The 23,747-nt window shown below is 37.5% G+C and overlaps 1 protein-coding gene and 1 long non-coding RNA gene across 4 annotated transcripts in view; one reads left to right on the top strand and one right to left on the bottom strand.

Annotated features, from left to right (window-relative positions):
* Positions 1–1,895: 1,895 nt before the first annotated feature.
* LOC147913778 (uncharacterized) lies at positions 1,896–7,296 on the bottom strand. The gene is made up of 3 exons (XR_015556400.1): positions 7,193–7,296; positions 6,803–6,980; positions 1,896–4,126 (listed from the first exon to the last, which is right to left on the bottom strand). It is a non-coding gene; the product is annotated as an uncharacterized LOC147913778 (long non-coding RNA).
* A 970-nt stretch (positions 7,297–8,266) lies between these two features.
* The window catches only part of SYT1 (synaptotagmin 1), a 523,518-nt gene continuing 508,037 nt past the window's right edge, over positions 8,267–23,747 (top strand). For 2 of the 3 annotated variants that reach the window (XM_087449148.1, XM_087449145.1), the window contains exons 1-2: positions 8,267–8,393; positions 8,528–8,638. The gene's annotated coding sequence lies outside the window, so the exon portion shown is untranslated. Of the gene's footprint in view, positions 8,639–23,747 lie in introns of all 3 variants that reach the window. The other variant, XM_087449149.1, reaches the window with a different exon arrangement.

Raw genomic sequence — 23,747 nt, 5'->3', positions numbered from 1 at the left:
ATTAATATAAATCACATTAACAAATTAAGAGAATATTGCCCTCTCAGTAGATGCAAAAAACCTAGACAAAATTCAATATCCATCCACAATTAAAAAAATTAAAATGTAAACCAGAAATAGAAGAGAACTTTCTTGCCCTAATAAAGGATTTTGTCAAAAACTCTACAGTAAACAATATGCTTATTGGTGACATATTAAAAGTGTTTTCCATAAAGTGAAAATAATAGGATCTTTAAATGGATGATCTACCCAATACCATAATCAAGCAAAAGAAATGAAAATGATAGCTGTTGGAAAAATTAAAAATCATCTATACATTTATAGATTATATGTTTATATAATTTATAGATTATATGTTTGTCTCCAGAGAAAAAGTAAATAACCTGCAAATTATCATTATTAATTAGATAGTTTGTCAGGATTGCTACAACAGTCAATTGCATTTTTATGAGGAAACATAAGTTTTAAAATGGTAGAATTTACCTCAACAATAAAAACTGGTACTTTGATCCAGGAAAATAACATGCAATGCCTTTGATAGAGTCAAAGTCATAATGATGCCAATTTCCCCCCAAATTAATAAAAAATGTAAAAATGTCATCAATTTTATTAAAAGACTTTTATGCTGGAAATGTACAGGGGATTCTAAATTATGTGTGAGCATGCTCAAGACGAAGAACAGTCACGGCACTCTGGAAGCAGAAGAAGGAAGTAGAGGAGCAGGAGGAGCTGGGAGTGCTCTTTCGGGTCTCAAGGTCTGTCATCCAGTTACACAATTATGACAGTGTACTGCTGATGCAGGGAGAGACAGAGGCCAGCGGAACAGGAGGGAAACTTCAGAAACAGAGACATGCATATACGAAAAAGTGATCTAGACAGAGCCAGCACTGCAGGGTGGTGGGGGAAAGGCCAGGCTCTCAACAGCTGTGCTGGGACAACTGGTCATCAGTGTAGAAAAAAATGGAAGGGAATTCTATCTCAAAGCATACACAAAAATTAATTTTAGATAGATTAAGTACTCAAACTTAAAACGTAAAATTTTATTAATTTTATAAATATAGAGAATATAAAAGAATGATATGATTAGACTGCAGTAAAATTAAGCATTTCTCTTCATGAAAAGAAAACAGAAAAATATAAAAATACAAGCCACAAGCTGAGAGAAGATATTTTAATACATATAGCCAACAAAGTATTAATATAAAGAATATACAAAGAACTCCAATGAATCAAAAGACCAAAAATAAATAAAATATGGGCAAAAAATTTCTGAAAAGGCATTTTACAGAAAACAAAACATGAATGGCCAATAAACATATATTATTCTCAAATTTCACAGTAATCTGGAAAATACAAATTAAAAACTCAAAGATATATCATTCATATCCACCAAATTAAGAAAAATTATTAAAATTTTATTGTTAAAATTTGTTGTGATTTCTCATTCCAAAGAAATACACACTTCTCTTCCCAATTTGGGGCTATTTTTTAAAATAAGGCCCCTAATTATAAAAACTTCAGATCTACAAAGCCTGGATCCATTTCTTACCCTAGGTGTATACTCAAGAGAAACTCAGGCACATGCAGAACAGAAGACAAGTATGAGAATGATTATAGCAGTACTGTATGTAATAGCAGATGAACAAAAACAATGCAAATATTTACAGACAGAAGAAAAACAATGATATAGACCTACAACTGAATATAACATATAATGAATAAACTTCAGCTACATGGATAAATCTCAAAACCTACTCTTAAACTTAAGAAAGTGAGTTGGAGAAATATACATTACAGCATAATTCTATTTATAAAAACTTCAATAACAGGAAAAACTGAAAATGATATTTTTTAGAGATACATATATATATGGTAAACCTATAAAGAATAGCAAGATAATGGTAAACACAAAATACAGGGCAGGGGTTATCGTGGTGATACAGTAGGAAGGAGGATCAGATGGGGGGGAGGTGGGGGGACAGCAAATGGGTGATGGCAAAGGTAATTTTTAATGATTTCTGAAGCTGGATGGTAAGTATACTGGTGGCTTTATTAAGAACCTTTAAAACATTCATACCATTTCATAATGAAAATTTCTAAGGGTTTTAAAACCGACAGTTAAAACTCAGTAACCTCATTCATTAAGGAGAGTGGCTGGCACAATATCTCTGTTCCGGCTTCATGCATTTCCCTTGGTGATGATGAGACAATTATATTAACAAATGTTATTTAAGCTATTCCTACATAAATCCTTCAAGTTACTCTGTATTTCTGGAGCCTACTACAGTAAGACTGGAGTCCTTGAAACAGTCACAGTTATTTTGCATGCATCTGAAATTTCTATTAATATTGTCAAGTCTTGGGGGTTGAGATTTGAAAGGTGAAACATTTACCTGCTGTGTGATATTGGAGAAGTTACTTTACATTTTTGTGTCTCAGTTTTCTCAAAAATGTTTGTTATTATTTATATCCCATTGATTTCCTGATACCCAAATCTATTCCTCCACCCCTGCTTAAGATAGCAAACATGGGGGCACAGATAAAGGACAACCATGGTCCAGGAGGTGTCATTATCATTGCATCCACAATAGGCTACAACTACCTGGAATGGAAGCATGCTCACAGACCAACAGGCCAATCACTCAGGCCCCTATCACCTCTGTCAGAAGTCTGGAATATCCAAAAGGGAAGCATGCCCAGATCCATGAGAGACTTTTATGCTGAGGGCCAGAGTAAAGAACCTGGTATCCTTCTTATCTTTCCTTTTGGTTCAATATCCAATAAATGAACTTTCCTTCAAGAGCGTACCAATTTCTGATGCTTAATTTAGCATTAGGTGAATTAGAGACAAGTGGACCAGGGTACATATAAATTATTGAAGCAAACTCATATAATCCACTCTGCAAAAGGCCTTCCAGGAGTGTCCTAGGATGAATCAGACCTATCTGTGTTTTTCTTGTCCTCTATCACAACACTAAGGACCATTTCCGAATCAAATTTTAAAGTAGAGGTCTTGAGTGTCTGCCATGCCTCTCTCCCAAATGATATTATTAAACCATTTTAGCTTGTTGAAAACACAGAATATTCCTTCTCTCCTGCCCCACCCTACCTTAACTTCCTCCACGGCTTTGGTAAGTGAATTAATCTCTCTGGACACACTTTCTTCACATAAATTGAATGAAGCACTTGAACTATGATTCTCTTTTTGTTCAGTTAAATAGAAATCCTCCCTCTGATTTTAAAGGGAATTAATATAAAATTCAATGTTGCGTTTGCTTTATTAGCAAACTTGTTTTCACCACAGTATATTCCTTGTATGATAGAATATTTGAAAAATATATCATTTGTTTTCTTTCTAAGACCTTTGGCTAACATTAGCTCAAACTACTTTTATTTTGCCCTCGAGATAGAGTCACCTAAATAATATTTTCCTGACTAATCTCAAAAGGCTGACACAGTGTATTACTTTTGGAGCCACTGTCCTCCTTTTCATTTCCAACATTTTCGTAGCCATAACGTTAAGAAAAGGCTTTTGTAAAGCCACGATGACTACTGCTAGGTCTTTATTTTCTTTTCTTTGGAAATCGTAAAGTACTATAGTTCAATTATGGGGCTTTTACTCTCTGCCCCAGAGACTAGACTCCCATCTGTATTCACTTTCTTTTTTCCCCTCTCTCAATTCTAGATTCTCTTTATTTAACACTGTGGGGTGTCCAGTTTAAAAGTCCCTGTGGTTAATTTCTCTTTATCTAATTCTGATACAGAGAGTCCTAATGTTTTTCCTTAACAGTTGGCTATAAAATCATTAGCAGTACTGCCAGGCCAAATGGTCTCGAGAGAAAGGAGTGGAAGGGAAACCAAAATGAATGGCTCCACTGTCTTTAAAGATTTTATTTATTCATTTTTCCCCCCCAAAGCCCCAGTAGATAGTTGTATGTCATAGGTTCACATCCTTCTAGTTGCTGTACGTGGGACTCGGCCTCGCGTTGGACGGAGAAGTGGTGCCTCGGGGCGCGCCCGGGATCCGAACCCGGGCCGCCAGCATCAGAGCGCACGCACTTAACCACTAAGCCACGGAGCCGGCCCTCCACTGTCTTTAAAATAAGCAGATGGCTCCACCTGTTTGCTAGGGAAAAAAACATCACGTTCATGATTTTTTCATCACCGGAATTACATTTTTCTTAATTTTAAAGAGTAATATTGGGGCCAGCCCAGTGGCATAGCTGTTAAGTTCACACGGTCCACTTCCACAGCCCAGGGTTCGCGGGTTTGGATCCCAGGTGTGGACCAATGCACTGCTCATCAAGCCATACTGTGGTGGTGTCCCACATATAAAATGGAGGAAGATGGGCACAGATGTTAGCTCAGGGTTAAACTTCCTCAGCAAAAAGAGGGAGATTGGCAACAGATGTTAACGCAGGGCCACTCTTCCTCACCAAAAAAAAAAAAAGAGTAATATAAACTAAATTTTAATGAAAACAACAATACTTAAGTGCACATTCTCTAAAAATCAAATTATTCATCTCCTAGAAGATTGCAGTCAAGACCAACACATGCAAGATGGATGACTATTGACATTTTATGTATAAACAAGTCCTTACAACATGGATTAACTCTCTTCTAACTTCAGTGCTCATAGGTGAAAAGTATAGGCCCCACTATTAGCTTAAATGGATTGGATGATGGAAGGAAATCCAATGTCCTAGAAATCTTAAGAAAAAAAATAGTAGCAATAGCAGCAGGAATGATAACAATAAAATAATAATAATGGTTAATATCATTAAGTCCTTGCTATGTACTTGGAACTAGTACTTTATACGCACTGCTTGACCTAATCTTTACAGAAAACCTAAGGATATATGTTCTGTCCTTATGTACATATTATAGCTGAGAAAATAGAGGCTTGGAGGGGTTTTGTACATTTTTCAAGATCACATAGACAATTAGTGGTGAAGACGGAATTCTATTCAAGTTCTTAGTCCACAAAACAAACATTTAATTAATCCTCTGTCCTGGAAAGACAAAAATAAAAAAAAAGTTGTATCTTGAAAGGCAATGGCAGAAAATGTATAGATACAAAATAAAACAAATAAGATGAATCTATACAAACAATAGGCAAAACTTAGTAAAGCTGGTTATTTTTTCACAACTCTGGGTAATGATACTTATGAATAGATTTTACCAGGCAACTAGTGTGGTCCTTAAAGATATAAAGTTTAAAGATATATGAGAGTCTTGATTAAATGAAATTCCAGAACCATTGATCAACGAGGATATACAAGCCTTTCCACCAACACAGAGAATTTTCTTCGTACTGCTCTCCTGCATTCTTTCTGTGGTCTACAGAAAACCTTCACTAAGTTTGCACTTAATGAATTTCTAGTTTCTAAAGTCTCTAATTCCCACTCTTGCCATAAGAGACACTTTTCTCCTCAGTGCCCCAATCTAATTTAGTTTCTATTCTAATCCTGTAGTCCAAAATAGATGGCAAAGGGAACATCAAAGTCGTAAAAAGAGAAATCCATTGAAAAAGGAATAAAGAAAATGATAACAATGAGATCTCCATCAGAGCAAAAATGTGAAGAAAAAATGAACAAAAGTTGGTTTTTTTTAAGAATGAAGAATCAAAACATTAAGCAAAATAAATAAACACAGTTCTGAAAATAGAAAATAATTTTTTTAAAATACCATGCAACCAGGAGATGAGTTACATCTCAGTAGCATAAGACATGAGACTCTACATTGAAAAGTATTTGAGAAATGCGATAAAGAGCAAGAAAGGACAATTGACCTAATCTTTCTTTTCACAGAGATAAGTGTGCTATAAAGGGCAAAGAGAAGATACACACTCTCTGCAACAGAAGACTATGATATGGCAACCCAGTAGGACCAGGGAGAGGTCTTCAGCCCATTCCCAAAGCTTGGGGACAACATAAAAATGGAGGAGAAAATAAAAATCTTAGTCTTGCAAAAACTAGAGTATATCTACACCCACTATATAAGTAGTGTCTTAATATTCATGAACAGAAATGCTATTAATTCTGGAGTTAATTACAATATACACATAAAACTCATTTCTGAGGGTAGCCAGCAGTCTCCCTCAAGGAACTTTGGGATACAAACATCTAACACCATTAACGTTGTCTCGGATTCTGACCACTGAGAAAGAGTGATTGTTGGGTAGAATGTGAGGTAGACAGGAAGAGAAATTGGCTAAAATATTGATGATAGAATCAAAGTCTGGAACAGAGATAACTAATCTGGATTCATATTCTACTTATTTCTTCTAAAATAAGTTTACTTGTTTCTACATGTAGCTACTGGATGCAGCTATTAAAAACATGCAGCTTTAATTATTGAAATGCTAGGAGTATTTTTAGAATAAAGATCTCCATTAGGTAGATATTATAATAATCCTCTCATACTAAGACATTTATTGGAAAACAATATTAGATAATTGATCCTTCTTTTTCTCCTCCTCCTTCCTCTTTCCTCCTCCTCTTTTCCTTCATCAAATATTTAAAATTGATTTTAAATTAACATTTCTCCAACTACAAAACTATTCCAAAATAAGATTTGAGGAATATTTTAGAAAATGGAAGATACATATTTACGTGAAATTACAATTTTTGAGACTATACAAGTATTTGTCATTAAAAGGATTAGTTTATATCAAGGTTGTCTTCTTTTCCCCTATACTACTTAAATAAGGATCTTAATCTTAAACATTACATAAATAGGAGAGATTTAATTAAAGCTTGAAGAAATGTGTTACTGTTAATTGAATTCTTGCTACAGTTACCTTTGCAAACCAATGTTAATGAAACTCCAGTTCAAAGTAGATGGGTTTGGGGAATTGAGGTATTTATTTCCTTCCTTGAGATGCCATGATAATCTTCACGGTAAAATAAAGAGCCCAATTAGGAGAGTTCTCATTTGTAGTTCTCATTTGATCAAGTTTACACAAACTGCTAGGATTTCTAAGCAAAACAAAGCAGAAGTTCAAAGGCCATTAAACAAGGTCAGTAAGTGAGAAACGAAAATACTTCTTTTCACTTTGAAAGCTTTTCACCTGTGGAGCAGAGAATGGACTTGCTCCCGCCCGGGGCTCGGTTCCGCTCCGCCCCTCGCCTCGCTCGCAGTCCCTTCCCCCACCCGCTGCACCTCCCCGTTTGGTATCTCTCGTTATTACCCAGCTATAAATTGCTCCAAGGCTTAGAGACAATCAGGTCAGCACCGCTCTCACAAGGGAAAAGCTTCTTACTTCCGAGCAGAATCGTTCAAGGGAAAGAGGGGGTGGGGGGAGCCCACGCTTTAGCCGTCGCTGCGCTGGCAAGGGGTGGAGAGAGATGGGGGAGGGGGCTGGCAGAAACTGCATCCCCAACACTGTCGCACTTGACCCAAGTCTACAAACTTATTGGTCGCTGCAGTGGAAACTCCCAGCGCACTCGCCACTGCCTGGCAGCCGGCTGCTGGGTGGAGTCGCGCTCCCCGGCCCCACCTATGGGACGGAGCTTCCCCTGCATCCCCGCTTCACCGCACCCTTCACGAAAAGTCTCCAGGCATCCAGCCAGGCTCAGGTTATTCTACCCCCGCTTCCACTCCCCCGAGCTCGACAGAATAATACTGTTAGTCTCCGGTAGTCCAGAGGGCCAGCTCCCTGTGGCTCAGTGTGAGGACACTCCCGCGGAATCCTTTCACATCCCCGCCCTGCTCTGCCTTCACAACTCCGCCGGGTCAAATGGCCAAAGACAAACTTCTGCCTCTCCTTCCCCGTTTCCATCTTTTCGAAAACCCACAGCCTGCGAACCCACACACATCGGAACTCCTAAGGCGCTGTTGCAGTCTGGGCATGCTCAGTATCAGGACAGGTTTTGATTGAAATTAAAAAAAAAAAAAAAGCTTTGTATTATGCTGTCTCCTCCTGTGCATATGGCTTGCAGAACAGGTTTCGGGGCATCCCTGCGCCTACCCAGAGGGTTTACCGGATGCCCTTGATTGTGTCTCCTTGGGATCTGTCCCCCTCTTAGTTCACCCCCCTCCCCCAACCCTCCTCAACCCCCCTCCTCAGGTCCCTGTCCGCTGTGGGGATGGAGAGACACTAACAGAACTGGGATGGGCGATGTTGGCTGAGCGGATCCACCTATTATTAGTGAGCCCGGATTGGCTCCTTGGCGCAGCGTACCCGAGGTGGAACCAATCAGGCAGCCGGGGCTGGGGGATGATGGGCGGCCGCCTCCTCACTGGAGGGATTCCTGGAGAAGCTGCAGTGTGGGGATGCTCTAGACCGAGTACTGCCCCCACTGTCTTTCCACCTTCTTCTTCTGCAGCGGTGGCGGCAGCAGCACTTAGCAGGGGCAACTTGAGGCTGCACCCTGGGCAAGCCCCCCAGGGTACTGCTCAGCTGAGACTGGGGCTCAGTGCCCCGAAGGGGTGTGTGTAGGGTGGGGGCGGCCAGCTGGGACCAGCTGGTGGCCCTGGAAAGCCTCCCACACACCCACACCCACACACCCCTTTTGTGTTGCAGGCTGCCCCTCCAAGAGCAGAGGCAGCGAGAGGACGCGTGTGCCTCGCGCCGGTCCGCGCGGGGAGAGCAGTGGGGACGGAGACCTGCACCACCTCCTGGTCCGCCCTCCAGGTAAGGCAGCGGGACTGGCTGCACGGCCACCTCGGTGGTGCTTGTTTGCTTGAATCCCTCCGCAAGATTTTGTTCTCGGTACACTTGGGTTTTGGTGGTGGGAGACTGAAACCTGGGGAGGGAGCCCCGCGTGGCCTATTGTGAGAAATAATAATGAGACCACATGTGCATATCCTGGAAAAGCACTTTGCACAGCGTCCGCCAGTGATTTAGAGCCTGGAGTTGATGTTGGGCATCCCCCATCTTCTTGCTCTCTCTTTCCCCTTCTCTCATTCTCTCTCCTCCGTCCCTCACCCTCATTCCCAATCTCTCACCTCCCGCCACCCCTTTCTCAATCTCTCTCTCATCTTCACCCTCCTCCCATCTTAAGCACACACAGGGTTTCTTTCTCCTCTTGGAGAGGATTTCCTATTCATAGATAAGGGGAGTGGTGAAGAAAGGAGAAAGATTTCTTTCTGCTCAGAGGAAAAAAAAAAGAAGATAGAGTACAAGCTCTGTGAAATTAGAGTATAGAAAGCAATTAAACTGAATAATTAATTAACTCCCTGAATAAAGGGAGTAGACAAGCCGTCCAGCCCGGGCTGTCAGAGAGGGGAAGCATCAAGTTTGACTGGATCTTCTTGCAAGAGGCTGTATCTCGCACTTGATTCCTTCAAATGGAACAAAGATAAACCCCTGATCCAACTCACTTTCAACTGCTTAACTGCTGTTGCTTTTAAGCGCCAACCATCTGACTTTGCTTGTTTCCATCTGTCCTGTGGGGCTGACTATTTGGTATTGCCCATCAGTGCAAATGTCTGAACTTTGAGGGGTTTCTCGAGTAAAAGCAAAAAATTAAAAACAGATTATTACTTTCTTGAGGTTCTCTGGTATGGCCTTTATTTGGCCATAAGGAGGGAGGAGGCAAAAAAATGTAAAGTTTCAAAACATTTGTAAGTGACACCAGTATTATCAGGAGGCTTGGATTTCTGCTTTGAGAAAGCTAATTTTCTAGTTAGCTTTGTGTACATGTTGATTTTCACTTTCCTGAATATTAACCCTTTGGTGAAATAAAGCAACCGTTTAACTTTTGTGTTAAAGTTATGTATGTGTATGAATTGTCATTTCATTCTACCTTTCTCCTATCTGTTTGCATTTTATTGCCTGGATATCAAATTCATACCTTGCCTTAGTTTCTTTTAATAAGATGTAAACATGATGTTTATACAATTTCAGTACTCCATTTAGAAGGCACATGGAAGCTCTGTTGGCCAAGAATCCTTTCATACTGGAACAAAGTTTAAAAAGTAATGGTAGGAAGATAGTCTCAAATTTTAAAAATCTTAAAGGGGAAAATGTTTTGTTCTCATGTCTTATTATAAGAAAGAGAAAGATATCAAAGCAACTATGTGCCTTGGCTGCCTGTATAATAGGTCACGTAAAAGGTACTTGTTGGACAGCTTCAGCAATTTCTAATTCCATCATCAATGATAGAAGCTTTCCTTTCCTATTACTCATCAGACACAGCTAAGTGATTACTGTCAGATGGGAGGAGGTGGAGAGAAGTGCCCAGCTGAATGTAATGGGAAAGCATTCCAAGTGGGTCCTACATGAGCACAGAGAAGCCAGCAGATGTTAGTGTCCAGATAAATCCTTTCCTTTGATTTATCAAGTGAAATGCCAAGTCTTACATTTTTTTCTGCATGTTCACTTGGAATAAGAAAAGGGAATCTTCTTGCTCAACTCTGCCTGATCTTCCACACTAATCTATGCACCCCAGAGAGTATTTTTTCACCACATATCTTTAGTGTATAAGTTTCTACACCAACTTAGGGAAGAGCTGGTTTCATTTCCCGTCAATGTAATGTATGTTATTTTCTAAACCGTTTTCCATTTGAGGCACTTCTCTCTCCTATCTGAGTAGAATTACCTAGAGTCACGAAAACAAGATCTTCTTTCTAGGGCTTTGACATTTAAATGCCTTTTTTCTTTTTAATGTAGTATCTCTGTTGAAAGCTAACTCTAATTTTTAGAGGTGCCGCCTTTTGGTTACAAGGACAAAAGGACGATCGCTTAATTGCCTTATGTGTGTACAACTGAATTAACAAGTTTAGACGTGAAAAGATGTACAAAAAAGAAACCCACTGCTTCACATGTGAGCAAAATAAGATTTTGTTTGCTTATTTCTCCACTGTCTTAGGAAAGGTAAAAGTTTGGGCTTGGTTTGTGACATTTATTTTCATTACTCTTTATAAATGTGAATTATAGCAGTGACATTTACAAGAGATGCATATGAGTATTTAGTTTTTCACATACTTCCAAAAAATTAAGGCTTTATGTACTGAAAGTCAGAACTAATTCCAATATACAGTGAGTGGATGGAGGAGAGACATCAAATGATATAGGAAATTATTACCCTAGTCATTCCACAAAATGTTCTAATATAACAATTTCATACAATCTTCATCTTTTCTCCTTTTAAAAGAAAATCTTAGTAAATCCTGTTAATGTTTCAGAGCAAATATAGTAATTAGACTTTAATGTATTTTTATCAGAACTTAGGGTTGCTACTACTATACAGGGGAAATCCTAAAATACTAATTCCGTAAAATACCACACAATAGACTGTTGTTGCAGAATAGTTTTGAACTTCATTTCATAATGGAGAATATTAGTTATTCTATCTGGTCAAATTATCAGATAGTTCTAATCAAGAAATTATGAAAATGGATAACATGGTATTTACATCATAAGATTTGCATATTAGACTTGGTGCTAACTGTAAATAAAACTAGAATATAGTAGCTTGTCCTAATTATATTTTCAAAATGAAGTGGAAGATTAATAAATAAAATGCAGAATGTGTTAGAAATCTGAAAGTTAATTTGAACTTCTCGTTAGCCTAATGACACCATAGACATAATATCAATTTATCTCTTTTGAGGTCAGTATATTAAATCAATTTAGAGTGAATTCCCAAAACAGGTTTTTAGAGCCATCTGATCTTAAACAACTTACACTTAACACAGACAATTATATGAGCCTGAAATACCTATAGCTCTTATGATTTCCAGTTTGTGCAGCAGCCGGGAAGAGATATCATTAATTCCAAATTGGAACATAATATTTCTTTTCCTAATGGTAGTGATTAAATGATTTTGGGAAGAGAAAGCAACAATAAAACAGCTTGATTACATAATGGAGCAAATTTGGTCTAATATTACAGAAAACCAAGACCAAAGTTAGACTTTCTGCCACAGAATAATGTAGGTGCAGGTCTTGCAAGTGTTTTCTAAAAAATAATGCTTTCTAAAATTAAATATCTGATCCGCTTGTGATTTTAAAAAAATTTTTAAATGAGTTATCATAAATATATCTGTATCAGAAATTTAATATATGAGACGCTTCTAGCTGAATTTGTTTTTCATTGAAATTAACCAATGCTATTTAAATAGGGATAAAAGTATATGGCAGTCTAAATAAATAATTTCAACTAGCATTGAAGGATACATTTGCACATATATGCATATACATATATATGTATATATATATTTTAAATTATGTAACTATTTCTAAAAGGACTAGAGACTAATGGATAGTAGCATATAATCTGCTGAAACTGGGGAATACTCCTGTAAAAAGTACCATTCAAAGAAAGATGACAATGTCTGGGGGATGCTTTTAATAGTTCTCTAGTTGAAAGGCTGAGAACACCCAGAGGCAAAATTAATGGGGTCTAGATATTTCCCTTTATGTAGCCCTTCTATGGCTTTGGAAAGAAGTAATTTTCATATGAATCGTGGATTTTAAAAAAACTCAGTACAACAAGATGCATTTCTATATACAGGTAACAAGCTGAAATCATATTTTCACATGATTTGGACATAACAGGGTGATAAAGTTTCTGTCTTTCTAAGGCTTTGACAGATTTCTTTCAATATTTGCATAAAGGTAAACTTGTTCTTAATCTTTTAGATAATTGACATGATTATCATTGCTTTTTCAGGTAAGGCGGTATGGATTGGTGTCTTTAATAATCCCTCTAGGAATGATCAATATTTTTTCAAAATATTTTTTAAACTTGATAAAACCTCTCCGTTAAGTGTGGCCATTTTTTTTAAAGCAGGAATTTTAATTTTTCTAATCTGAAGGAAACAGCATTTTTCCTTCAGCTTCTCTGTCATTTTAAGAAAGTTCTTGAAGAGCTACTTTTATATTGACTATAACATCAACTGCAAGCAGGGCATATGAACGTCATTCTACTCGTATGTGTTAGTAATAGGAAAATAAATTTATTTTAAATTATATTGCATATATTCATGCTATCTATTGCAAGTAAGAGAATATGCCATCCTTTCTCGTATATATGAATAAAACTTGAACCTTTGCTGTTTTAATAAAAAAAGGGAAAACTTCTCTTTTAAAGTGTACAAGGAGAAATCTTGCTAATTTGTAGAAAGGGTAAACACAGAAGCTATTTCTGTAGTTTTAAACATAATTTTAGTCCTATTGCAAGGAAGCCTCTTTTTAAAAATACCTGTTTCCTTAATTTAAAAACAATATTTAAGAGAGTTCTAAAACAAATTAAAACCTAATTTAGAATAAAAATAGCACATTTATGATTGTGTTAGAAATGAATTTTCCGCCATGTCTTTGAAAGATGCAAACCAGATTTTTAAAAAAATTATTTCTGTAATTTCTATAATTTTTATATTTAGTTAACTCACAAGTTCTAATTGTTTAGAACTCATTCTGCTTCTCTTTGTTTTGTCTCTTCAAATACACTCAATACTTGGAAGGCCGCGGCCCACTGGTTTCTGTAATTTACCAGTAACCTAAACGAGGGAGGCCAAAGTTCATCTTTTTGGTTACTGCTATTGTGGAGATACAAAGAAACAATGCTGGTCATTCCTATATCAGTTTCACATGTTGTGTGATGAACATATTAATTATATACATGGGGAGTCATTTTGTTAAAGAGGAGCTATGGAAAATTATAAAGCAGATGAAGATAATAAATGCCTTCTATTTCTTAGCTGTTCGTACAAAATGGGAGCTGGAAAATTTCGGTGTAGAAAGAGGATGGCCTTTTTCAGCTAGTATAAGAATCTCATGAAACTAATTGGTTAAGATATAATTTCCTAAATTTCCTAACAGCCCCTCAGACAACATTTCTTCGCACATACCAGATTTCAACTCTGCTACAGCACCCCCAAATACTGTGCCTAAGATATTTAGCTAAGTGCCTCAGGCAGGAATTAATTTTTGGTTGAAATATCCAATTAATGAAATCCAGGTATGTACTGAAACTTGGTCTTACCTTATCCTAGTGAACCTGTTTATTTGTGAAATAAAGCTTTGCTTGTAATTCTAAAGTGCTTAGAGTTAAATAATTATTTTTGCAAAAGGATGTTACATAGTAAAAGGAATTGTGTGTTGTTTCCTGCGATAGATAAATGTTTTCTTTTTCTTTCTAAATAATTCAACTGGTTAATCAAGGATAAAATGCACAGTCACTTGAACACAAATAGAATCAGAGAGTTATTTAAACGTGAAACATTCTTATACTGCAAGTGCTTAAATGAGATGCACTACCTCTTGTGGGCCTCCCACACCCTCCCTGACTACAGCCATCTTGTCAGTCACATGGGAACAGAGAGGAAAGTAGGCAAACCCACCTCATGCCTCTGGTGAGAGTTCCCTGGGTGTGGCATTCTGGAAACAGCCTTCTGTTTTTCCCTAAGGACCATTTCCTTTCTGGGCCAGCCTCCTTGCCTGTCACCCTAGGCCTCACTCTAGCTTGGAAGCAGATAATTGGATTTCCTAATTGCTACTTTGAGATTCATTGGCATGTTTTCATCAGCATGAAGGCAAAAGCACATGGAAATACGCAGACAAAACATACACAGCTATACTAAACTTAGTATTAGCACTTTTAAAATGTGATGTTGAATCTCGTATAAGTCTTAGGATAATTGATAAAATAGATTTTCTTTCACAAAATTTCTTTTGATTACTCACAAGTGATCCAAGCAAATGCTGAGGTTATGAAACTGTGAATCAGTATAACTTTTTTTACTTATTAACACCGGTGGATAAAACTGAAATAATTGTTAAAGAGAAGTTCAGATCCTTCTATTGGCTTTAGTACTTCCAAAATCCACCTGTGTCTGTTATGGAGGCCCTTAAACAATCACATAGGTTATCCTCATCATCACAGATAATCGGGAACCGGTTCGTTTTCCTATGGACTCTCTGGATTTTATTGTGAAACATCATATAGGTTGCTTTTAGGATGGATTATTAATAATGTATTTTCAGATATAATTTTATGTGAGGGACTGTAAGTGTAAACAACAACGTAGCATCACAGCAGCAGACTGCACTCACTAAAGTGTCAATTTGGAATCAGTTACTCTCTCCTTGAGAAGGACAAAGAGCCTATTTGAGGGTCTTTTTTTCCTCGTGATGTCCTGCACCCCAGTATTCTATGCAATATAAATGGTGGATAGGCCTTTGTTCACCACCTATAAAATATGTAAACTGCTTATTTTTGAAACAAAAAAATCAACAAGTGTTTTTTAGACAAATGACTTAATGGCCTTTGAAACAAGGGCGTGTGGTAGGCAGGTTCCTAAGGCCTAGCTGAACTCTAGCAATCAGGCTTTGAATTAGCAAGATTATTAAGAAGAAAAGTTGACACAGTTTCTCAGGAGAAAGACAAGGTAGCAAAGCATCGAATCTGTTTCTGACTTGGAGTGTCTGCCAGATCCGGGTTTACAAGGCTGGCTTTCCGCCTAATCCCTAGCATTTTCATCAGATTTGAGGAATGAATAAAGTGAACCATTGGGCATTAGAGCATATTTCTAGAGCACCAGAATCTCTTCTATAAATAGAATAACATCACCATACTGTTGTAACCAATGTCCAGAATCCAAAGCCACAGTTTTTATATTTAAATATGTATAAACTAGACCATTATATGCCTAAAAGTGCTTGAGTTTTATCTGTCTGTGTACAGGAAATTCTTATATTAAAAAGCTTAGTTAACAATATGACATTACAAGTAATGTATCCATTTTTAGTGTTATTGTTAAACTATAATGTTAAATTTAAAAAGCCAAACAGTCACCTTGAGATACATCTGCGTTTAATAATTGAAGAAAGTGACATTTCAACAAAAAGTCAACATACTCCTAAATTGACCAAAACTGCCCTGCTTTTAAACTGTGAAAAAAAAACAACCAAAAAACAGAAAGTACTTGATATGTAAGTTTCCAATGTTTTTCCCCAGGGGAATCAGATACTTTCTGAACCACTCCTAGACACCATGAAATGAATATTGATGATAGGAGAGAGCTGACTCTTTCAGGAAAAATTGGAGTAGACAAGTTCTGTTATGCCTTTGAGAATCTGTTTCATCATTTATATATTGAACACGTAGCAACAGTTTATTTCTCTTGACTTCTGGACTTTTAGACCTGTATGCATTGAAGCATATTACTACTCACTGCCAGAGCAGAAATTTGTTCAGCTCTCCAGCTAAAAGAGTAATATAGTAATTCTCTTGAATTCCCTTGCTTCCCTTGCATTTTCTTCCTTTCTCGTCTCTTCCCTTCCCACCCTCTCCTTATTCTTTCTTCCTTCCTTCTTTCTTTATTTTTCGTATCTTAATGACTTAGCTTCCTATAGAATCACGAACAAGGAGCTTGGTACTCTAGGCCCCATACTAATCTCTACCAGCTGGATTTATTTTTTTTGCCAACCAAGAAATTTAATTCTTAGTTTGTATACATTTTAGGTTAGCTTCACAAAACATACATGTAGATAAATAAGGGAGCAGCCTCTGAATTTGTTTATGGAATTGGCATACTTAAATGGAATGGGACATGATTTGAATGTTTTTAAGATCTTACTTGTAAAGACTGGCCTACTGGTAATTTCTTGAACAGGATTGATTGCAGAAAGATAGAACAATAATGTTTAGAAGTCCAAACAAATGGCATTACTATTAGGTGCGATAAACAATTAAAGCATTGTTTTCATGACAGTTGTAAAGCAGTATATTTTTTAAAAATTTATATTGCCTATTTGATTTTGATAATGAAGAGATTCTCCATTTTACAGATGCAAAAAGGAGACTCAGAAGTTGTTACCTGCCTGCAATTATACACTTAGGAAGCCTTTTATAATTTTCACCCACTGAATCATACTGCCCAACATTTGATACAGAAAGAAAGTATGTTTTGTAATTCTCTCAATATATGAAAAAGTTTGCTATTTCTTATCAAAAATGAAAACAAAAATCTAACATATCACTGAATATTGGATATATATAGTCTTTATTCTTCTCATTGAAAAGGAAATTTTAATATGCTGTCATTAGTTCTGTGACTCTAACTTTGAAATAAATTATATTTGTATTTTAAAATTATTTAAGGAACAGTTCTCTAATCTATAAGAGAAGTCACTAAGCCTGAGTCACTAGGCTCAGCTGGCCTTTAGTCATTGCTTTATCACTGTGATATGAGATGTCATCTCATTTGTTTTCTTATTTGTAAACTGCATAGTCCTAAGCCACCTCCTGGAGTACACAGAGATGTGATTGGAATAATGAGTGTTGCAGCTTCACCACAACCTCATCCACAACCTCATCACCTCTCCAGCCTCACCTCGCATCTTCTTCCTCATTGGTGCTCACACGCACAACTTCTCACTGTTTCCTGAACCTAACGTTAATGAAGTTGTTGAATCTATTGATGCTTTTTCTCTTCTATTCCAAGATAGAGAAGGCTAAGCAGGAAACATATCCAAGCCCCAATTATTATTCAACCCTGATGTGAAGTCTGTCAACTGGCAATTCTTTGTGTTAAGAGTCAAACACATTTGGAAGTGATTGCCAATAGCCATACACGTTGTAATGTGGATTAAGGTAATTGACTTTCTAGCTGATCTGGTATAAAGAAACAGGAGATTTAATTGGGAAAGGCCTATAGAAAGAATGCAAGATTAGAACATAGAATAGGTATTTTTGGGGATTTTTGGACAAATACAAGGTGATCGTGTTCTTGTGTTCTTCCTACATCAGGCGTTTTTCTGGGTACTTTCCATGCTTCATTCCATTTAATATTCCCAATAACCTTATGAGAGTGGTACTAATTTAGCTATGATTTTTAAATGAGAAAATTGTGGAAAAGAAGTAACTTGCCAGGGTCACACAACTATTATGGAGTAGGATGTGGATTCAAACCCAAGCAGTCTATTTCCAGAGCCAGTCCTCAAGCATAAGTAATCATATAATCATTAAGGTCCTCAGTAGCAGGAGAGGAGGAACAGATGGTGGCAAAGATGTGACCAAAAGAGACTGACGAGTCATAGGCAAACTTTATCCACTTTATAGTTTGAGTCAATATGACCATCATGGCAATGTGATGACAGCATGAAACTTGGAGTCTTAGAGTCCTGGGCACAAATTCCTAGCATGGTGAGCTTCAATAAGATATTTCACCACTAAAAGTTTTGTTTCTCTAGGAAGGGAAATGTAATAATGTTTGCAAATTGTCTGGTACTCTGTTAATCAGTGATAGATCTGACCATCCTTGCCCCCTATTTTTATTAGTCAGGAACTCTTTCACTTGTAAAAATGTCACCTAACTCAAAATGGTTTAAGAAAGAAAAAGAATTTTAGAGCTCATGTTACCATAAAGTCCAGGAATATTCTAGATTCAGGCATAGCTGACAATGGGAAATCAAACCATATGATCAGGACCAGGCCTATATAAACCCACCCCTAACCTTTCCCCACCTCCTGTCTTAGTTCTACTTTTCTCTGCCATTCGTTTATTTGGAGTCAGGCTTCTCCTTTACAGTGGTAAGAATGCTCTCACTGACTATAGGCTTATGTAAGAAATCTCCATGTAAAAAGAGCGTCTTTTTTTCCTAAAAATTTCCAGGATAATTGTTGTTGACTGGAACAACTTGAATCACTTGCCCTGAACCCATCACTGTGGTTAGGGCTATGGAATATGATATTTTTCTAAGTCAGGCCTTGTGTCGTCCCTGGATTTGAGAGTTGGACATAGCATCACTTAACTACAGGGAAAGAGAGTTCTGCTGTTGCAAGAAGGAAGTGATTAGATTTAAGACAGGCAAAGGCAACAAATGCCTGGCTCATAAGGTACGGGCACTGACCCATCAGAAAGGATGCCGGCTGGCCTTAATGCTGGGGCAGGCTCCTGGAGGGCCCTTACTGTTCCAGGCACTGACCCCTTAGTTGATGGGTCAGGGGAAGATCCAGGGAATTCTAGGGAAATGTTTATAGTAGTTGAGGATGTGGAGAGAAGTGGCACCCAGAAGGCTTGAAGCAATGATTGTTTACAAACGGGTGTGGAAGTAGTCAATAATTTAACAACTGGTGTGACTATACCAGTGTCAAAAGGCTGACTATGAGAGGCTGAGGGCTGAGTTGAGTGTCATTTAACTCTAGTTGGGTCCTTGCCTTATTGGCCTTGGCTGCCTCTTTTTTAATGCAGTGGGAAGACGCTTATAGGACTTGAGGATTCTTAGATTCTCAGCTCAGTAGAGCTGAGAGCAGCCAACTGAAGCCATGTATAGGGCCACCCATATATATGTCAATACTTCAAATTTTTGTTAGTTTTATGGAAGGGGGGTTATTTCAAGGAGTTTATAAAGTTTTATTTTATAATTGCCCTAACTACCTAGGTATTGCTACAGATGCAACAGAATAAATTTGCGCAAAAACACTATACATTTTCCCCTTGCTATTCCCCAAACTGAAAGGGAATTATTTAGGAATAGTGTATTTTTTCAGTAAGTGCCAGGATGTACCTCTTACATACCAGGTGCTGTTTTGGATGCTGGGAAGACAGAAGCAAACATAGCAGACAAGTTCCCTGCTTCTAGGGAGCTTGCATTCTAGAGAAGGAGACAGAAAATTAACAACAATAAAACATAACTAAGGTAGCTTCAAATAGTAAGAAATGTTATAAAACAATAAAACAGGCTAATAAATTTAAAAAAGTAATATTAGGGACTCTGGTCAATCAAAAATATGTAAGTTGAGACATAAAAGGAGAAGGAGCCAGGTCTGTAAATATCAGGGGAGGAGCGTTGTAGACAGAGGAAGCGCCCACTGCAGAAGCTCTGCGTGGGAACGAGCTTGGTCCACTTATGGAAGAGACAAAAGGCATATGTGGCTGAAGTGTAAAGATACTGGTTTCGTGGGTTTTACCTTGCTTTAATATTTTAATTAAAAACATTCTACAAACATTATTAAGGAAATTTTCAAAACAATACGATCACACATAACCTCAACATTACTTAAATACATGTGGTATCTCGTTTCTGCGTAATACGTTTCCAGTCTGTGTTCATATGCTTACATTTTTTTATGGTTGCGATCATGGAATAATACTATCTCTACCCTGACTTTCAAAATGCGTTCTCAGGTGTCTTATAGGTGTATATTTTCATCCTTCATTTTGATCTTTAGAAGAGTAACTCCTTTTCTTTTATGGCATATATTCCTTGACACTTTCTATATATCTTTTACTAAATCTTAATAACCTTTCTCCTTTTGCCCTCATTTCTAAGGGAATTGAACACAGGGCCTACTCCCAGTTTTATTATTTCTTTAAATTTAAATGAACACCTTGGCTTTTTATCACAGTAATGAATTTTTTCAATGTAATTTCCTTTTGAGTATATATTTGATTATATCCTACAAAACTCTAATTTAGATTTTGAAACAAAAGTAAATAAACACTGAAAACATAATGAAACAAATCATTTTGTGTCGATTATCATTAGACAACAGAGGTCTCAGAGCATTAACCGGAAATTATTTTTCCTCTATCTAGCTTCATATCCTGATTTCAAGAACTCAATAACCCGAGTCTACCTCGGTCACTCTGTGATAGTAAACTAGGTGCTTACAGAGGCATATTAACTTTTGTGAGACTGCAGTACCACTCAATATGCTGCAGCAGTAATGAAGTAATAATTAAGCATCAATCTTAAATGGCCCTCTTTCTCCCCTAAGACTCCTATAGACATTATATTCTGATAATAACATATTTTGAAAATGGAGATTTTGCTGAATTCACACAAAACCATCTACATATGAATATAGCAAGGTGTTATAATGGACTATACGGTCACTAAGCGATATGCTCTGTTTTTTCCTTATCTGTGGAACCAAGGCTGTCTTGTATCCTAAATATTTTATGTTTTAGTACATATATACACATATACTTGCATATATAGTGTATTTTGATTTTTTAATTTGTCTGATCGCTCCACTAAATGCGAGTTTTTCAGGATTTTGCAATGGTATTTTTTATCATCTCTGACTCTCCAGTGCCTGACAGACAGTAGGAAGAGAGCATTCTATAGGATGTTTGCTGAATGAGTGAATGAATCCGTTAAATCTATATTCTCTAACATTTGACATCCAAACTCGGTACACAGTCAAACACGTAAACACAATATGAACAAAAGTTCTGTGAACTATTTCTTACTGGTGATGCATTCTGATGCTTTCTTTTCAATTCTCTTTTTTGCTATTTCATTAAAAAATACTAGTCATGACCAACTAAGTTAATGTTGCAACCTACCAATGGGTAATAATTTATAGTTTTTAAAAGTTCTCTAAAAATTATTACCAATTTTCAAGGAATTATAGTACATTTAAGATCCCATTAAGCATATGTAAGTATAGTATGATGGATATACAGGATTTACAGTGGCTTATTTTTTTTTTTTTTTTAAAGATTTTATTTATTTTATTTTTTCCCCCCAAAGCCCCAGTGGATAGTTGTGTGTCGTAGCTGCACATCCTTCTAGTTGCTGTATGTGGGACTCGGCCTCAGGATGAACGGAGAAGTGGTACCTCGATGCGCACCCGGGATCCGAACCCGGGCCGCCAGCATCGCAGCGCGCGCACTTAACTCCCAAGCCACAGGGCCGGCCCATACAGTGGCTTATTTTGAATATATGATATCCTCATACTCTAAATGCATGAAATTTATTAGAATTCCAATACCAAAATTATAATGCTCATGCTATATTCACATATAGGTGATTTTGTGTGAATTTACACTAGATTTTTTTTTAAAGCCTACAATGAATCTGGCAATTGGTCATTCTCAGTCAAGCAGATCCATGTTGATCTGCTGCCTTCTGAGGAATTGAGTTAATAGCTATTAGTTATAATGGCTATCAGGTCAAAGCTGTTAAGCTTTCTTTTGTTGAACCAGCATCAATACATTGCACTCCCTTTCTTGGTTGTGGATAAACTTTCTTGTAGAGTAGAGGAAGATACACAGATGTGAAAGGAGATTGCTTCTCTTCCTTTAATGTAGTGAGTAGGGAACTAGTCTATGGAACCAACAGACAATGAAGACTGAGCATAAGTATTTAGAGATCTTTCTTCAAATTTAAAAACAAGCAAATAATATAAAACCCCTCAACCTGTCACTAACTTCATGACGTGGGGATTTTACCAGATGACATCGCTGACACCTTTCAGTGCTAACGTGAGGATCTGTAATTGACCACGGTATTTTTCTGCAAGGTAAGTAGACATGTAAGTGGCCCAGCACGTAAACGCTCCTTTGGCTTCCATATTATCCACGTGAGTTTTCTTATAAGGGTGGATAAGGTTGGGGATTTTGTCCTCGATCTTTTAGTCATTCATCAGTCTGCTCAACAATATTTACAGAGCGCAAACTCCCAGACACTATCAACCACCCACAGAAGAATAAAGTACAGTCTAGCTGGGAGAGACACCATATATAAGTGATGATAATAGACTCAGATGTGAGCATGAAATATTCAGGACAGGGGAGGATGTGTTGTGATAACAAATGAAAATCTCAGTGGCTTAAACACTGAAGCCTATTTCTTGCTCATACTACATAACTATTGTGGATCAGTGTGTGTGTGCGTGGTGAGGGGCAGGGGGAGGTCCTCTGATTTACAGTCATTCAGGGACTTTGATGAGGGTTTCAATGACTTATAACATGGTCGTCTCAACATAATGTTTAAAGATTCACTGCAGTAGAGAGGAAAGTACTGGAAGGTTTCTCGCCAGCAATTAACTACCTTTGACCCTATAAGAGGCAAAATCTCTGGTGACAGACCATTAGCCAGATCCAGTCTACATGGCCTGCAGTTACAAGGGCATAGCAAGTATAACGCTCCGCACCTTCTCTTTCCCCGGGTTGGAAAGAGAAGATATTGCCCAGTTCTTGAAGCCTCTTCTGTAAGTTGCAACAGGAAAGTGCAAAGCTTTTTGAAAGCACATGAGAGTGAATGATCAATTAGTCAAAGACAGCAATGGCTTCACAGAGGAGGTGATGCATGAGCTGTACTCTGAGCGGCCCCTGTATCATGAGAGACGCTTAGTTCATTCTTTAATGAAAGCTTCTCTTTTCTTTACCTCAATCTCAAACAATGGATATGTATTTGTTTGAGAATGCCAGCACTCCTGCCAAATTTGGAGGGTGAACTAAACGATTTGTGTCTTGCTAGGAGTCCTGAGGTGTATTACAACTGCCAATTTAACACATCTATTTTGGTGTCTTAAAGACACCTCACGTTCACCACATCCAAAACTCCTCCTCTTCACCAATGCATCTAGTCCTTCCCCAAAGTCTTTGATCTTAAGGAATGATTCCACCATCCATCTAGTTGTGTTATCTAGACACCTGGGAGTCATCCTTGTTTTCACTTGTCTCTCATCCTTAAGCCAAAATATATGATGTCTTGATCATTTTTAGCTCATAAATATCTTTTAAATCTGTGTACTTTCCTCTACCTCTATTGGCAAACCATGATCAAACCAACTTGCCTTCTCAAGTCTACTCTTCTTAACTTGACTTTGCAGTCCATGCATTATCTGGCTACTGCTACTCACCAGCCTAATTTCTCATACTATTCCTCTCATTCTCATGCTCTTGCCACATTGGCCTTCTTTCAAGTTTTTAATATTCCAAACTTTTTCCTGCCTCAGGACCCTAGCACATGCTGCTCCCTATGCTTAGAGTACTGTGGAATGTATCTACTATTGGCAGACACTAACATTGTAAATTTAGCAATGTAATGTGGC

This window comes from Ceratotherium simum, chromosome 25 (assembly GCF_057802395.1).
Source record: "Ceratotherium simum simum isolate JZ-2026a chromosome 25, ASM5780239v1, whole genome shotgun sequence".
Taxonomy (NCBI): Eukaryota; Metazoa; Chordata; class Mammalia; order Perissodactyla; family Rhinocerotidae; genus Ceratotherium; species Ceratotherium simum.
This window is presented reverse-complemented; position numbering and strand designations above follow the sequence as displayed.